Source organism: Leucopleurus acutus, assembly GCF_964270905.1.
Source record: "Leucopleurus acutus genome assembly, chromosome: 4".
NCBI classification, from domain to species: Eukaryota; Metazoa; Chordata; class Mammalia; order Artiodactyla; family Delphinidae; genus Leucopleurus; species Leucopleurus acutus.
This window is the reverse complement of record NC_139146.1, coordinates 132,705,839-132,724,766: the sequence shown is the minus strand read 5'-3', so window position 1 is coordinate 132,724,766 and position 18,928 is coordinate 132,705,839.

The window sequence follows — 18,928 nt, the reverse complement described above, 5'->3', positions numbered from 1 at the left end:
GCATTATGTATAATATATTTTCTGGGAAGGAACACGCAAATCTTAGTGTGACTTAAGAATGTGTCACAGTTTATTAACTCCATGTGTTCCTGTGGGAAAGAATGAAGACTAACCTGATGTTGTTAAGGTTTATCAAGAGTCTCAGATGATACTCTCTAACTAAGAGTTAGTTTTAAAATTAATTTTCTTGGTAGACAATAATACCATCAGGAAATAAAAATAGTTTGGTCACACCTTGTCAGTATTTATACCTTATAAATATAATGTAAGATGTTAAATCAAATAGATCATTGGAGAAAAACCATATGACCATCTGTTTAGATAAAAAGTAAGACATTTGATAACATTTATCATTCATTCTTGATTATATTTTTAAACTTATAGTAAACAAGGAATAAGGTGCTTCCCTAACATGACCAAGCTGATGTAGCTTTAATAGTCAACATTAAAATATCTTTGTATTTCTGGAATAAACCTTAAGTTTTATGTTGGCTTTCAGTATCTCTCTTATGAATTGTCAATGTGGTGAATTACAATAATTGACTTTCTAATTAAAAGCAAATCTACATTCTGAGAGAACCTCAACTTGGTCTTGAATTACTGTACTTTTTATACATTGCTGTATTTGATGTTAGTTTCAATTACGATTGATGCATTTAAATTCATGTTTCAGACCGGCCTGTAAATACATTTCTTGAAAAGTTTTTGGTAGATTTTCATATCCAAGTTATGGTAGCCTATTAAAATTAGTATGGGAGTTTTCCCTCTTTTCTATTCTCTGGGAATGTTTGTGTGAAATTGGATTTTTTTTTTCTGATTGTTTGCTGAAACTCACTGATGAAAACATCTGGGCTTGAAGGTTTGTTTTTTTTTAAATGGGAATATATATGACTTCCGGTTCAGTTTTTTCAATGGTTATAGGACTATTCAAGTTTTCTATTTCTTCTTGTGTAAGTTGTGCTTATATTTTTAAAGTATTCATCTATTTCATTTAAATTTTCAAACCTGTTGACGTAACAGATAAAATGTTCACAATACCCTCTAATTATTATGTATAGTATCTTTAACCTCCCTTATATTCTATTTTATATTATTTGTATTGATCATTTGTGCCACATCTATTTGCTTTTGATCACTCTCCTCAGAGGTTTAGAATTTTATTAATCGTTTCAAAGATCCAACTTTTGCCTTCGTTGTTTCTCTTCATTGTATGTTTGTTTTCTATTTCTTATTTATGCTTGTCTTACTATTTCCTTCTACTTTCTGTGAATTTATTTTGTTAGTATTTTTCTGCCTTCTTGAGATGATGATGATTAATATAACTCATTAATCTTCACCCTTTCTTCATTTCTTATACTGAGTATTTAAGGCAGTACTTTTCCTTCTATGTACAGCTTATCTGCATCCCATCACTTTTTGTTATGTACTATTTTGAGTATTATTCACTTCAAAGTATATTCTAATTTTCACTATAACATTTTCTCCAGTGATTTTTTTGCAAACATATGGGAATTTTCTACTACTTTCTTTCCTTCTTTTTTTTTTTTTTGGCTGTGCTGTGTGGTTTGTGGGATCTTAGTTCCCCAACCAGGGATCAAACCTATGTCCCTGCAGTGTAAGCGTGGAGTCCTAACCACTGGACCACCAGGGAATTCCCTCTACTACTTTCTTATTGCCCTCTCAGCTTAACTGAATTGAAATGTCAGCGAAACATGACCTGTATAGTAAGAAATATTTTTATTGTGAAATATAATATAAACATAGAAAAGTACATGAAATATATGTGTACTGATTAATAAATAATAAAAAGTGATGTAACTACTCATATAACCACCACTTAGGTCAAGAAATAGAACGCTCTCAGATTCCCAGAAGCCTTCCTCATTCCTCTTCCCAAACACAAACCCCTCCAACTCCTAAAGGCAACCATAATAAAGTTGTCCCTAAGTATTCATAGGGGATTGGTTCTAGGACCCTTACACATACCAAAATACTCAGATACTCAAGTCCTTTATATAAAATGGTGTAGTACTTGCACATTAACCTACACACATCCTCCTGTATGCCTTAAATCACCCCTAGGCTACTTATAATACCTAACACAATGTAAATGCTAGGTAAATAGTTGTATGGCTAATTCAAGTTTTGCTTTTTGAAACTTTCTGGAATTTTTTTTCCAAGTATTTTTGATCTGAGATTGGTTGAATCCAAGTATTGGAAATCCATGGATATGGAGGGCAGACTGTACTGACTTTAAAAAAATCACCTTTCTACTTTTTTTCTTAAATAGTTTTCCCACCCAAGTAATATCCATAAATTATAGTTTAATTTGCTTATTTTTGAACTTTATATAAATGAAATCATATAGCATAAAGTATTTTATATCTAGATTCTTTCACAAATATTATGTTTTCGTGATCCATCAGTGTAGATCTGAAGCATTCTTATGGTTACAACTTTTCAGAAATGGTTTTTATTTCCCATCCCTGCTCTGGTCAGAGCCAAGGCAACTTTCCTTGCAGAAGTGGGCATGTTCACTGCTGGCTCGTCCTTCCCTTTGGTATCTTGGCTTTATGGGGTAAGGATCTCCTTTTAGATCTTCACCTTGGGTAAACCCTTGGCTTTCATTTCTTTTTCCATGCTCTACAAAGCTACTAAAGCCAAAATTTCCCTGGTTTAGCAAATGTTCCTAAGGCAAAAGCAGGTCAAGTGCTCTGCTTATATTTCCGGGGTCCCTTCTCTATTTAGATTTTGGCCTGGAAATTTCTTATGATCCCATCAAATGCCTGTTGCTTTAAAGAACTTGCTTTTATGTGCTATCCATCATTTTAAGTTGTTCTTCCCTCCAGCTGTTGTTCTTTAAGTTGTTCTTCCCTCCAGTTGTTCAACCCTCCAGGGAGGGTTGGTCTAAGTAATGTAGCCTTCCACATTATGGGAAATGGAGGTCTTTTATAATTTAAAAAAAAGATTATATTCAACCTGTGTTTCTATTCCCTTTCTCATTCCTAATATATTAATGTGTGCTTGCATGTGTGTGTTCCTTAATTAGAAATTCCCAGGGTATTTTTGTATTATTTTTCCTCCAAATATATAACTCTTGGTCTATTTATAATTCTAATAGTTTTTATTTCATAATTCTTTAATTTCTGGTTTTACCTTTATTTCCTTTCTCATTAAAAAAAATTCTTTCTAACTTATTGATTTGAATGCTTAGTTCATTTACTTTTAGGCTTTTTTTTAATATTGAAAATATTTAATAATGAATTTGTTTTTGAGTTCATCTTTGTATGCATCCTATTAGTTTTATTATTTCATATCTTTCTTTTGTAAAGGATCTATGTAGTTTTGATTTCATTTTTGTTCTAAGACTTATTTGGAATAATTTCCTTCCTCAGTTTCCGAAGGATTGCTTTTTTCCTTCTTGTTTGAGCATTTATTATTATTATTATTTTTAAACATGTGCTCTCTGAATCCATCTTTTCTTTTTTCTCTTTTTTGGCTGTGTTGGGCCTTTGTTGCTGTGTGCTGGCTTTCTCTAGTTGTGGCGAGCAGGGGCTGCTCTTCGTTGAGGTGCACAGGCTTCTCACTGCAGTGGCTTCTCTTGTGGAGCACCGGCTTTAGGCGCACGGGCTTCGGTAGTTGTGGCACGCTGGTTCAGTAGTTGTGGCTCACGGGCTTAGTTGCTCCGCGGCATGTGGAATCTTCCCGGACCAGGGCTCGAACCCATGTCCCCTGTACTGGCAGGCAGATTATTAACCACCGTGCCACCAGGAAAGTCCCTGACCATTTATTATTAATTTTGATTGTATTTTATTATTTTTAGAGAATGTGACCTGTTTAGTTTCAGATTTTTAAAAAATTTACTGAGTTTTTTGTGGCTTAATGTATATCAATTTTAACATATATTTTATAGATCCTTGTCAAAAAGAAGTAGTGATTCATCGGGTCTAACATTCAAGATATACATAAACAGAGAGTTGGCAGGTAGATAGATAGATACCAATCTTTAAAATTATAGTCATCTGAGGGTTTTTTTTCCTACTTGATTTGTCAGGTCATTAATTCAAATGACACAGGTATAGAATATGAATCTGCTTAGGGATAACATGTTTAAGCCTATGCTTTTCTAAATTTGAAGACATTTTCCTTTACATTACTTTAGAATACTTAATATCTTCACTAATGATACTGGAAAGAGTAAAGCACATGGTTAGTGTCTGTAACAAGATTATTTTCTCTGTCAAATTTTTATTCCCTGTACCTCTTTCAAACTAAATACATATCAACTTTGCCACAGTTGAATACATGTCACCTATAGTCTTTCTGTGTCTTGTCTCTCCAGTAGGTAACATGACGACTGTGGTTTTTTCTTTATGCCTTGGATGGTCACTGTGTCCATCTTTTCCTAGCAACCATATGTTTAGGGGAAAAAATGGGCAAGAATGGTGTCTCTAACTAGTATTTTGACTTTGGAAAGTCCCCCCTCTCTATTTCTTCCTTAATCATTATATTGATAAAATATAGGAATAAAATAGGAATTTAATAGGAATAAAATGGTTTCTCATAGAAAATTTGAAAACAGCATCTGCAATATTAAGAAGCATGGAAAAAAAAAAGGTACATATAATCCCATCACTCCAATGCAACCACTATTAAGTAGTTTTGCCTGTTTCCTTCTATTTTTTCAAGAATTGTTTTTACACAATTGAGATCAATTTTGTATTCTGATTTTCCAGTATTATATCATAGGCATTTTCCATTCTTAAAAACTGTCCATCAAGCTCATGTTTAAATGCCTCGATAACATTCTACTGTTTACTAAATATTCCTTTAATGATAGACTCTCATTTTCAATATCTTTGTATTGTTAATAATGCTTTGATGAATTTCTGTTCTTTTTTTCCAGTAATACAGTGGACCTTGAACCTTCAGGTGCATCAGAAGAACCTGAAGAGCCCCTTGCCCAGAGTTACTGATTCAGTAAGTCTGGGGCAGGGCAAAGAATTCACATTTCTAATAACTTCAGGTAATGCTGATGGTGCCAGACCACATTTTGAGAGTCACTAGAATCACTGTAATTAATAGAATGTATAAGGATTTGCTTTAATACATTTCTGAGAAGCAATGCTTCTTCCTTCCACAGTAGGTTATACCTTTGATATTTCAGGGAAAAAATGGTAATGCTTATCCTGGTTGGAAAAGGAAGTAGTGATGTCTATTTAAAGGTTCTCTAAAATCTTTTAGTCACTGGCTTTTGCTAACCCATTTGCACTTACTGTGGAATCTTACTGGAACAGGCATCCATTTGACCCTGGAGCTCCATCACTATACAGCTGGTCTCTTTCTTTCTTTCTTATTTTTTTTGGTAAGTCACCTGCTCTCATTTAATTCATTTCCTTTTTGTGGGAAGCCTCTGACATCTGTCCCACATACTTCTTTATAAATACAAAGGCTCATCTTTTATCTTTTTATTTTTAACTTTTATGAGTCATTTACTCCTTCCCTTTTTATAGTTGTGATCTTTTCATTCCTTATGTTTTAAAAAGACACTTTAGACTAATTCTTTATGGCTGCTTTTTAGAAAAAAATTCTTATTTTTTTAACACCTTTAATTACATTCTGTTGACATTTATATTTTGGTCTGAGCCTAGTGTCAAATATTAGGATCACATGGCTTCTCACTTCATTGGCACCATCATGTGGTGAAATTGTGTATCACATTGGAAAATCTGCCACATATAGTGAGACAGGATGCCATATCACATCTTACATAGAGATAACACTGAAATTAGAGAGGTCATGATAAGTTGGGGATCTGGAATAATTCTGTTAGTTTAGTAAATACACAGCAAAATGGGAGCTAATAAACACCAATGATTAAGCATGCGGATACTGGAGTCAAGGACATGAGCTCAAACCCTGGTTCAAACCACTTATAATGATATGACCTTGTGTGCCAGGTTAATCGCCTTGAACCTCAGTTTACTCCTGAGTATGGGGATACCAGGAGCATCTACCTCACAGGGATGTTGAGAGAAGCAGTTATTATTATGATAATAGCACAATGGCCATCAAGCAGTTCAATAAGATCAGCTATTATTAGCTGTTAACAAACCATCACATTTGGTTTTCCTTTTACATTCTAACCCAGGATAGAAAGAGTATCAGGAAAGAATGATTCCCCTGAGATTTTTAGAAAGTTATACCAAAATGGCATAATTATTTTTAGAATGATCAGAAGTAGCATGAAGGTAAAAGCCACAAAATGTTGATGTTGAAAGAAACATTTAAATAAAAATGCTTTTATAGAAAAAAGGAAGGGAACTTGTGAAAAAAAAATGTCTTCTAAACTCTACCTACAAAGTGAAATTTGAAAATTATCTGTCTACATTAACCATAATTTACAGTCAAAATAAACAATTGGCGGGGGGAATAACTTAAAATCCTTTTTAAGGGTGGAAAAAAACTTCTAATATTAAAAATGATTTATAGCCCCAAATCCTTTCAAAGTTCTATTAAAGAGAAATGTTTACTTTTATAAATCCTTGGAAAAGATACACTTAGGACAAACCTGGATGTTGGACATTTTTCTAGTAAAAATGAATTTTAATTATTTGATTAGAAAAATAGGATGAAAAGATACTTAAGATCAGTGAGAATAAAGTATGTGGGGTATTCCGCCCTCCACCTTAAAACAATGCATCATGATTGAATAGAATGGGAAACCTTGCCAGAACCAAAATCTTTTTTTTTTTAAATAAATTTTATTTATTTATTTATTTTTGGCTGCGTTGGGTCTTCGTTGTTGCTGTTTCGCACGGGCTTTCTCTAGTTGCGGTGAGCGGGGGCTACTCTTCATTGCAGAGCACCGGCTTCTCGTTGCAGTGGCTTCTCTTGTTGCGGAGCATCCTCTAGGCACACGGGCTTCAGTAGTTGTGGGCTCATGGGCTCAGTAGTTGTGGCACGTGGGCTCAGTAGCTGTGGCGCACGGGCTTAGTTGCTCCGCAGCATGTGGGATCTTCCGGGATCAGGGCTTGAACCCATGTCCCCTGCACTGGCAGGCGGACTCTTAACCACTGTGCCCCAGGAAGTCCCCAGAACCATAATCTTACATTCAGTTTTCAAATTGTAGTTTCCTCAGACAGCCTCATTCAATAAGTTTTTGTTATGCCATTATGCAAATGTAGTCTATGTTCATTATCTTTCTACTTATTAAATTCATCAAAAGCTGTCCAGGAACAGATTTTCTGTTTTGTCAACTACACCCACAGTCTTGTTCCCAGATTTGTCATCAGCATTTCCAGACTGTGAGGGAAAGAAAACAAGAAATGGAACACTTTTATGAATTTTAAGTATGCTGTAACTCTGTTTCAGTGCAGTATTCTAGTGTGCAACAGCCGTCTGCTGCTGCTCCCAGCATACCCAGTCTCAGGGTGGTGCCAGGTTAGTGCAGTTGGTTAGAATGTGGCATTAATATGTTCGTAATCAATTCCTATGTCATTCAACTGGCTGTGCAAAGCAGAAAAATATCTTCAGTGTCAACCTGAACTTCTGAGGCAAGCAGTCTCGAAAATGTATGCCTTTGTTTATTGAGATTTGGGAATTTTCCAGAAATCTACTATTGACTTCTATTTTTATTTCATTGTGGACAGAGAGCAAATTTTGCATGATTTGAATCCTTATGAATGAATTGAGACGTGTTTTTGCCCAGAATGTGGTATATGTTTTGTGTGCACGAATATGGTATATATCCCCATTTACTTAGATCTTCTTTCATTTCAGCAATGTTTTGTAGTTTCAGAGCATAGCTCTTGCATACCTTTCATTGAATTTATTCCTAGCTATTTATAATACTATTATAAATGGTACATTTTAAAATTTCAGTTTTTAATTGCTGCTTGCTAATATATAGAAATGTTGATTTTCATATACTCATCTTTTATCCTATGAGCTCACTAATTTCAATTATTAATTCTACTAGATTTTTTTTTTTTTTTTTTTGCGGTAGGCGGGCCTCTCACTGCTGTGGCCTCTCCTGTTGTGGAGCACAGGATCCAGACGCGCAGGCTCAGCGGCCATGGCTCACGGGCCCAGCGGCTCCGCGGCATGTGGGATCTTCCCGGACTGGGGCACGAACCCGCATCTCCTGCATCGGCAGGCGGACTCTCAACCACTGCACCACCAGGGAAGCCCAATTCTAGTAGATTTAAAAGATTTTCTACATGGACAACTTATTAATCTAAAGACAATTAATTAGGGAGTTCCCTGGTGGTCCAGTGGTTAAGAACCCGCCTTCCAATGCAGGGGACTCGGGTTCGATCCCTGGTGGGGGAACTAAGATCCCACATGCCATGGGGCAACTAAGCCTGCGCGCCATAACTACAGAGCCCACGCGCTCTGGAGACCACGCACTGCAACTAGAGAGAAGCCCACGTGTCGCAACTAAGACCCGATGCAGCCAAAAAATAAAATAAAATAAATAAATGTAAAAAATAATATTAAACAATAAAGACAATCTAGATAAATCTATTAATCTAAAGGCAATTAATAGTTTAAAAATTAGACTTCCTATGTAGACCACTGTAAATAGAAAGTTTTACTCTTTTCTAGTCTTTATACCTTCTATTATTTTTGTTAATTTTTGCTATTGTACCACCTAGGACCTCTGATACACCGTGGAATAGAAGTGGTGAGAGTAGACATTCTCACCTTCATAATCCTAGGATTGACTAATTCACCACCAAGCATGATAGTAGCTATTGGTCTTATAGTAGCTGTAGACATCTTCATAATACGAACTCAGTTCTAATTTCTAATTTTGTGACTGTTTCTGTCATTAAATGGAAATAGTATCAAATTGCTTTTCCTGAATCCACTGAGATGATCACATTTTTTTCCTCCTTTATTAATGTCATTAAATTACATTGTTTGATTTGGTAAACCTTGCATGCTGGGAAAAACCCAGCCATCGTATTTTATCCTTTTTCTATATTGCTGTGTCCAATTTACTAGTGTTTTGTATAGGATTTTTGCATTTATATTCATAGATGTGATAGTGGTCTGTGATTTTTTTCTTCTAATGTCTTGGTCAGATATTTCTATCAGGGTTATGCAGTCATTATAACATTTGGTGGATAGTATTCTATTTTCTCAAACAGTTATAAAAGATTGACATTATGTGTTCTTTAAATGTGGAAAGAACTCACCATTGAAGTCATCTGGGCCTGGAGTTTTCTTTGTTAAGTGGTTTTTAATTATGAATTCAGATTCTGTAGTAAATGTACAACTACTCAGCTTTTCTATTTATTCTTAGCCAGTTTTGGTAAATTTTGTTCTTCAAGGAATTTGTTCATTTATTCTAACTTATCATATTATACTGACCTAAATTTGTTTATAATATTCCCCTTTTATGATTTTAATTAGACTTTTCCAACCTCGGTACTATTGATATTTTGTTTATCTATGGAGATAACATATGGGCATTACTGAGTATTATTCCAACAAAATTGCTTACAAATGGATTTTTGGTTCTGTGAGAGACAAGGGATAATATTAATATAACAATCTAAGAAAATGTAGTCACATAAATATACTGTCCCAACTAGTTGATAAACTGATATAAATTCTTACAATTTGGCAATGTTCTTTTTGCTCTTCTAGCTAGGAAAAGCCAGTCTGCAACATCGAAAAATGTTTACCAGGACGAGAAAATTACAATGATTTTACAGCACCTTATCAAGTATTGATTTGGTGCCACCTGCTGGGAGGCAGAAACGGGTTTCCAGCATCCTCAAAGGGTGAGAATTATGACCTCAGAAGTTGTAAAACTTTGCCTATAGCATAAAATGAAACATAATATAGGTACCTTTGGGCCTGTAAGAAATCAATAATTCTAGAATAAATTAACTGCATATAAAAATATGATCTATGTATTAAAATGGGAGTGTATTCTTTTCCATCTAAGAGAAATCAGATGGCATATTTGCATTTACCATGAAATGATATACAATAAAGTTCCTTAAAATGGTGAGCTCCTCAGGTACTGATTGTGTATTTCTGTAAAGGTAATTCATCACTTGACTGGGGCTAGTGGAGGAGCTTAAGATGTGAAGAACCACTGCTAAAGGAAGATTAGTAAAAAAAAAAATAAAACTAAATCTAATGATAACATTGATTGTCATAGGCAGAATAGTAGCCCCTCAAAGACATCCATGCCCTAATGCTCAGTGCCCAGAGGATGAAGCCTTGCACCCAGAGACCAGAACCAGGAGCCACAGAGGATTATACCTAGGCCTTGAAACTTAATGGAGACTGCCAGATTGGATTTGAAATCGTATGGGCCTGGGACTCCTTTTTTCCTTCCACTCTCTCCCTTTCTGAATGGGAATGGTTATAACTGCTCTCCTGTGTCTCCTCCTCCACCATTGAGAACTGGTTTCCTAGTCTCACAGATCTACAATAGAAAGGGATATCTGCCCCAGCATGGATTATACTCACCTATACCTAATTTAGACTTAGATGATACTTGGGATTTTTGAGATTTAGATGAGAAGCTGTCACGGGTTGAAAATTTGAGGGACTTAGAGAGGGGATGAATCGATTTTGCATGTGAACAGATGTGAATCTTTGGGAGGGAGAGGGCAGACTGGGGCAGGCAGAATGGCCCCTCCCAAAGGTGTCCTCACCCTAATCATTAGAATCTGTGAATAAATTACCTTATGAGGAAAAAGGGACTTTGAAGATGTGGTTAAGGCTAAGAACCTTGAGATGGACAGATGAGCTGGGTGGGCCTAATTTAATCACCACATCCTTAAAATTCTTTGACCAATGTTACTGGCTTTGAAGATGGAAGAAAGGGGCCCCAAGCCAAGGAATGTAAGTGGCCTCTAGAATTGGGAAAAAGCAAAGCAACAGATTCTCTCCTAGAGCCTCTGGAAAGGAAGCAGTCAGCTGACATCTTGCTTTTACTCCAGTGAGACATGTGTGGGACTTCAAACCTGCAGAACTTTAATATATTTGTGTTCTTTTAAACCATTAAGTTTATGGTAATTTTTTTACAACAGTAATAGAAAATGAATCTGGTAATAACAGCTAACAGTTACTATGTTCTAGCACTACAGCACTACATCTATCTCAGATGATAACTCTCTTATGAAAGGAAGATAAAGCACCCTGAAATCATATTACATAATCTGGCCTTGGTTACCTCTGACCTCATCTCCTGTTGCTCTACCTCTTGCTTCTATCACCCATTCACTCTGGTCTCCTTACTATCTTTTAAGCATGCCAAGCAAGCTGTCCCCTTTTTTTAGTATGTGCTTTCCTTAGATATCCACAACTCACTCCTCACTTTCTTCAGGTGTCTGCTCAAACGTCATCTTCTCAGTGAGGACTTCTTCTTTGTCCACCCTCTATAAAATCTATACCCATCCTCACCTGGCACTCCCTAACCCCTAAACCCTAGTTTATTATTCTAAATAGCACTTTTAATCATTTGATATGTATTTACTTGTTTACTCGGTTTTTTCTTGCTCCCTAAATATAAGCTCTATGTGGCCAGGGGCTTTATCTGTATTGATGACAGTTGTATCTCCAGAACCTAATACAGCGCCTGGCACATAGTAGTCACTCAATAAATATTTGTAGGACTAAAGGAACATTTTCAAAACAATTGACAGATTACAAGAATTCATTTATGCTAAAATTCTAACGCAGAATACACATCATGGAGCAGGGCAGATACATGTTAACATTACTTTGGTTGGCAAATGGACCTCAGTGTACAGATTCAATATCATGCCTTGAAGAATGAGATCATTTCTCAAATGACTTCCTACAGTTTATAAGATTTATAATCCTACAGATTATAAGAAAACTAGTATATAAATGAATTTTGCATTTTCCTATAAATAAGCATAACCAAAACATTTTTAAAAGATAATTACTAGCTACATTTTTCCCAACTTTTTAATCTTGAAAAATTTCAAATCTGAAAGAAAGAACCACAATTAACACAGTGCCATATTTTCTCTCTGCACACACACTTTTTGTTTTTTGGCCTGGACTACGTGAAAGCAGTTTGCAGATATCATGACCTCATCCCTAAATACTTCAGCATGCATCTCCTAAGAACAAAGGCCGTTTTCTAATAATCACAATATTATTATGCCTGAGAAATCTAAGTTAACAACATATCTATTATGCTTCCATGTTCAAATGTCCCCAACTGTCCACAAAATGTCCTATATAACTTTTTAAAAATCCATATTCCTATCCAAATCATGGTTGCCCATTAATGGAGATCAGTCCTTCTGTCTTTCGTTGTCTTTCATGATATTGACATTATCGAAAAGTCCAAACAAATCACATTCTTAACTTAACTGAGTGTTTCCTCACAGATTCAGGCTAAACGTTTTGGCAAGAATGCTACATCAGTGTATTTCCAATAATTTGTGTTTTCCTCAGTATTGATGCTAGAAATTTTTTCCTCGAAGCAACTATTAACTTTTTGCAAAGTACTAATGTTCCAAGGAACATGCTTTAGAAAACATTTGTATAAGGAAAAAAAAAGTGAAATGCACAAAAATGTTTAAGAGTTTGAAGTTAAAAAGCAGGTAAGGATTGTAAATCATTTTTAAATTACAAACTTCATTTCCTTAGGTAATGCAAACTCAGCTTTCACATACCAAAAAAACCGCACAAAACATTGTACAGGTGAGCAGCACCAAGCTTAAAGAAAGGAAATAACTTCTCCCAAGTTCTATCCTTATTCTATTTACTGTGTTCAGGAGCTGAGACCTAAAACCAGGTCTGAGTGCTTACATGTTCTTTCCACCAGACCCCCTGCTTCACTTAGCCTGTTTTACTTTCTGTAATTGACTATTCTTGGGTCTACAATTACTCTGGGGTATAAGTGGTGGGCGGTCTTTTAGTCTAAATAATAATAATAAAGATGCTAAGGAAGACGAATCCATTTTTTATTGTTCCATATTCAGTAAGAACCAATTCATGGCAAGTAACTGAGGAATGCCTAATCCCTCCCAAATGCATGCAATTATGCAAATCATATGTGGGGACTGGGGGCTTGGCTCCAGGCACTAATTATAATATAGCCCCCATTTATGACTATTTCTATTCGCCGTAATTTGATCCTTTGCTATTGCCTTATGATGCTGTCTTTATTACACTACAGCAAACGTTTGGGAGACATCAGTTTTTCCTAAAAGTCCTGGAACTCAAACTCAGGTTTTTCTACTTATTACAGGATTCAACAGCTTTTCAAAAAAAATGAGTTACCATTCTTAGCCGCAGTGAGGTGGCAAATATTAAGCATGTTCGTTTTCACCTCCATTTCAGGCGAAAGCCTCTCCCCCTCTGACGACTTTCCAAGGGCGGTGAGCGTGAGTCCTTGCTTTTGGTACAACTCACGAAATATTAATCAATACAAATGTGTAACTTTTAGGAGAAAAAACTGCGAGCCCTTCCGCCGTTTAAAACCACGCCATGCTTTAAAAGCTTGAGTTGTACAGAACGTTGAGCATTTACTCCCACAGGTTGGAAATTGCTTTGCGGAGTTTGAGTTCCCTTAATTTCACCAGACTGTCAAACGACCCCATGTCCCGCCCTTCACCCCATACTTCTTAGCTTCCAGGGAGAGTTAGGAAGAGGTCTGCGTCTCTGGACCGCCGCAGGATGCGGGGGCTGGGCTGGACTCGGGCTCCATCTCCCGGGCTTCGCGGAGCGCCAAGCCCGGGAGAGGATGGACATTACCCTCGACCTTCGGAGGCGATCTGGAGCTAGAGGAGAGCAAAAGCTACCCGTGAACACCGTCAAGCGCCCTCCCCAGCTGCACTTCCTTGACGGCTGCCCGGCGCCCCGCGGACCTCCTTACGCTCCGCGGGCCCGCAGGCCTTCAACGCTCACAGGCCCTCCGCCACATAACTCGCGGCCAAGTCCGCCGGGACCCAGGCCACACCCCACGCCGCCACCCGCTCCCTGGCCGCTCCTCTCGCCCCACGCGCCGGCAGTGGCCGCTGCGCCTGCGCGCCCGCGAGCGCGGGGCGGGGCGAATCGGCCCGGCGGAAGGGGCGGGGCTGGGCTGGGCTGGGCTGTACTTCCGTGGTCGCGGGTGGGTGAGTAGGGGCTGGGGGTAGCGCGCGGCGTCCGGAGTCCGGCGGGGTTCCCGCCTCGGGTCGTCGGGGAGCCCATGTCGGCGTGGCGGCGCCCCCTGGAGGATTTGGGGAGGGGGAAGGAAGAAGAGACTATTATTGAGTTGGATGATGTCGGGGGTGCGGGAAGTGTGTGGACAAGCAGGCGTTGGCAAAATGGGTTCAGAGGTTGGTTTTCTCCTTAGAAAGGAAATTCTCTTTAAACAACGTTTTAAAATTTTCATCATTTTGGACAGGCTTGTGAGTTTACCGTTGTGCCACAGTAAGGCAGTTTTGGTAAGGTGGCTGGTCCCTTGCCGCTACCAAACCTAATGGTTAACCAGAGGATGGGTCGGAAAAAGGCACAATAGTCCAGGTTAGCTACTACCAAAGAGGGAAATTAAAACTCATCTTTTATGGAATAAAATCCAGGATATAAAAATAGGGTGCAAAAAAAAATAGGGTTCAAACCGAAAGTCACAAACAGCATCTAGGTTCTGTCAAATACTGTGCTGGGCGCGGACTAGGTCTCTTCCAGCAGACATACTGTATTCAGATAATTTGTTTTTATCATTAGAAAATGAAAGACAATCTAAGCCAGAATGACCTGAAAAAATTTAATTATCTTGAGAGTTGTGCCTTCATACATATACTTTGGAAAACAAACACTACTATAGCTTTTCCAAGTTGGTAGAAAACCAAAAGTTTCCCGAAAGCCTGTGCAGATTCCTAATCATTTTGGGGTCTACAATGTCCAGAATGTTCTTTTATGTAGTAAAAACTTCATATCGTTTTGTGTGCAAGGTAATAAGAACCAGACAGTTCAGTTCCTTTAAGGGCTGTATTCTATTAGGAGAGACAAAGAAACGTGAAAAGTTATATAATGGTAAGAAATGTAAGTTACAGCTTGAGATATTTGAAGATATCAAAAATCCTTTATTTGGCATGGAAAGTGCTGGTGAATGCTTGAAATGAGTACCCCTCAGCTGATTGTTGCCATGTGGGAATGTGGGTCCCTCATACACAGATATGATTTTCTCCAACACAGGCCAAAAATCTCTCTCTTTGTGCTTTTTCTTGATTTTTAATGTTGTTGGCAACCTGCAGTTATGCACTCACACACCCTCTGTGGGCCAGGAACAGGGAGTTTGTGACATCTGCAGATTATCACCTGAGTACTCAGAAATAATTGGAATCAAAAGAGCAAGAAGTTCCTGGAAACTGATAGGAAGGGATTTAAGAAAACTGGGGTTTAAGCTGGGTTGAAATGGAGAGGTGTCATGGAGGGGAAGGATGTAACGAGTGAGTAAAGTCTCAGTGGGGAAAGCGAACAGCAGGTTTGGAAGATAATTAGTTAACTCTCCTTAGGAGAGGTCTGAGAAGGCAAGTGCAGTAAACGGAGGAAAACTGGTTTGGGAAACCCTTCAATACCAGACTGGACTTTATCCTCCGGCACTGGTTCTCAAATTTGAGCTTACATCAGAATCACCTGGCAGGCTTGTGAGACGGTGGCAGGCTTGGCCTCCACCTTCAGAGTTCCTGATTCTGAAGGTCTGGGGTGGGGCTTGAGAATATCCCCTTCTTACCAGTTCTCAGTTGATGGAGATGCTACTGGTCTTGGGAGCACAGTTTAAGAACTACTGTCCTAGGGTGTGGGAAACTATTGGAGGAATTTGAGGTGGATCAGTAAGGAGATCACATTCATGGTTCAGCATGAGTCTTGCTGTGACGTCCAAGATGGAGGACTGGGGAAGAGAGAAAAGAAGGTTCCTTAGAGTTGATTAACGCCTGTCGATGCCAGGCCCTCTCGTGCATGCAATTTCATTTCATACTCACTTTGACCTTGATGTGTAAGTCTTAATATTTTCATATGGAGAATAGTAGAGACTGCCCAGGTCCCATAGCTAGTCTCAGAGCCCCTTAAGACTAGTTCAGGTTTGAACTAGGGTAGTAGCAGTGGAAATGAATCAGGACATTGACTGGTGATGGAATTTAGAAAAATCAAGACTTCCTCAGAAGATTGAAACCTGAAAGTAGAAATTGGGAAATAGTCTTAACAGAGAGTGATAAAAGGTAAAGTGGACAGAGAACTTTAGAATATTCCCTGCATGAATTAAGTATGTGTTCTGTATTACTCTGCTATAACAGCGACCTATTTAAAAGCTGCTTGTTTAAAAAGTCATCCTGTTCTACCAAAATTTCCTGAAATTATTTGAAAAGAAGAAAGTAAAGCCTCCTGTGGGGATGATGGGAGATGGTAACCAGATTAATGGCATCTGACAACTTATCTTCACATCAAAAGTGATTAGCATTGAGGAATAGAAACACATGGTGTAAACACTGCTTCGCCTGTATGAACTGTGCTGTGCCGCAGACACTGACCTAATGTATTGATTTTGGAAATCCTGGATGCTTTTTCTTGCCAGAGTAGTTATTGAAATTGAGAATATTCATTGGATCAATTTCAAGACAAATATTCCAAGTCAGACTGGCTGCTGCCGAGCAAATTTTTAATGAAGGAAAACATCCATATACTGAAATAGATTTTAAGAGGGAAGTCCTAAAAATATATTTATACTGTGAAATCTAGAAAAATGTAAGTTTTCAAACACTGATCAACTGAGTAATCAGCATAATGGAGTTATTGACCCATACAAAACTATAGCATACATTCATTCATTTATTCTGTGAGCCCTAAACTGTGAGCCCTAAACTGTGGATCCAATGGTAACTCGGTCTAGGCAAGACTGACATCTTAAAAAATGGTCACAAAACGATGTGATTAGCACTGTAATAGAGGGATGTGATCAGTACATGATGACAGGAGATAGAAATGCTGACTGAAGGGGTATAGAAAGGAGGCCAGGGAACTGTCTATAGAGGAGGAGACTCTTGAGTTGGTCTTGACAGCTGAGGAGGAATTTGTGAGATGATTAAGGCATTCCAATCAGAAGGAACATCACGGACAATGACCAAGATGTATAAAAGAGTGTGGGTTTTTCTGGAACCTTTGTGCAGATCAGAATAGTTACAGCAATATGGTAAAAGTGGAGGAGGGGGATGAGTTAAGTTGGAGAAGTAGATAAGAGCACTTATAGAGAGTATGAAAGATTTATGTAATGACTGGCTTGGCTGGATTGTAAACTTCATGATGTTAGGAGCCATGTTGGACCTGTACACGAGTGTATTCCAAGGCCTTAGCAGAGTGCCTAGCATATGGTAGGTTCTCAATAAATAGTTGCTGAATGAATGAACAGGTAAATCATAGAAAACAGTTTTTTTAAGATAAGATAGAGGGAACTTTTAAAGTGTTTTAAGCAGTGGAGTAATATCGTCAGATTTACATTTTCTGAGGATAAGTGGTAGTATGGAAGGAAGATGGTTAATAACGACCATAGAAATGGCTATAGTAGTTTCTGCCTATTGGTAGATTGCAATCTGCATTTTAAGAAAAAATAGAAAAGAGTATTAGAGGATATCACATGTAATAGGGTTAAATAATGTTTTATGAAACTTTTATTTTAGTTATATGTATGCCTGTGTGTTGACTGATGTAAGTGTATTTTTTCCTATGGACTTTGATGCGAGTTTGAAAGTCATTATAGTAATGTGGACATGATGGTGGAAAGAATGGAATGGGTATAAAAGATATTTTGGAGGAAAACAAATGTGGAAAACTAGCACCTTAAAATGCTGCTGTCCATATGAACCCTCTTGCAGGGAAGGGGATGCACTTACCCAACCTATTTCAGTATTTTTGCTTACTTGATGTTTTTCATTATATATTAATAAGTTGACATTCTGGTTTATTAGGAATGGCGGTGCTTTGAGGCATCTTACTGTGTGTTGTAAATGCTGCAAAATTTCTCTTATTTTGGTAGTGCTCAGTTTAAAATTGTAGGATGAAGCCATACTCTTAAGAGTTGTGAAAATTCATTGAAACAGTTTGATTTGATTATTGGCCAGGTTATTAGATTTCTTTCCGTAAGAAAGCAGCAAAAGCTGCTTAGTTACATGAGCGGGTGGGAAGGCCTTCTCCCTACCTGCATGACTTTGCCACTCCAGTAGACTTAGTCTGTTCTGCCTGCAACATGTAAATAAGGGCAGAAAGGTGTTCATACAAGGCAGAGTTATATTGGCTTTTAAAAAATTTACGAGCTCCTTTAAAATCTGGTTGATGTGGTTAAAATGAGTTTATGTTGTGCACTTCGTTGTCAGGTGTGAATTATTCTGTGGAGCAAGAAAACATTTAAAAGTTTTAGAAATTTGGTCTGTTCTGTCACCTAATACATTATTGGGATCTCCTACTGATAAGGTTTGCACAGAAAATGTAAACTAATTTTTCATCTTGGCCTGAGGGGGGAAAAAAGAGAGAGAAAGAAAAAGAAACAAAATGAAGATAAACAGCCTGCCATACTCATTCCATACTCAAATGTGGAGGGTTATTTGGTGTTCCCTTAATGTGGCATGACTCCACTCCTCTTTTTATACGAGAATCTAGAGTTGACACCAAGATCTGGAATTAATAAAAGGGCATATTTTAAATCGAATCCATTCTTTGCTCCACTGTGGGAGGGGCAGAGTTACTAATATCTATTTCCCTCTTAGCCAAAGGAGCTTTCCTTTATTCTAAAGCAATTTATTAAGACAAAATGCCACAGAGAGTCAAAAGACCTGTGTTTGAGTCCTGGCCCTACCACTGGTTATGACTGTAGTCACCTAACTCACTCTTGGTTTCCCTTTATTAAATGAGAATAGTAATAACTATCCAACTGTCCTCA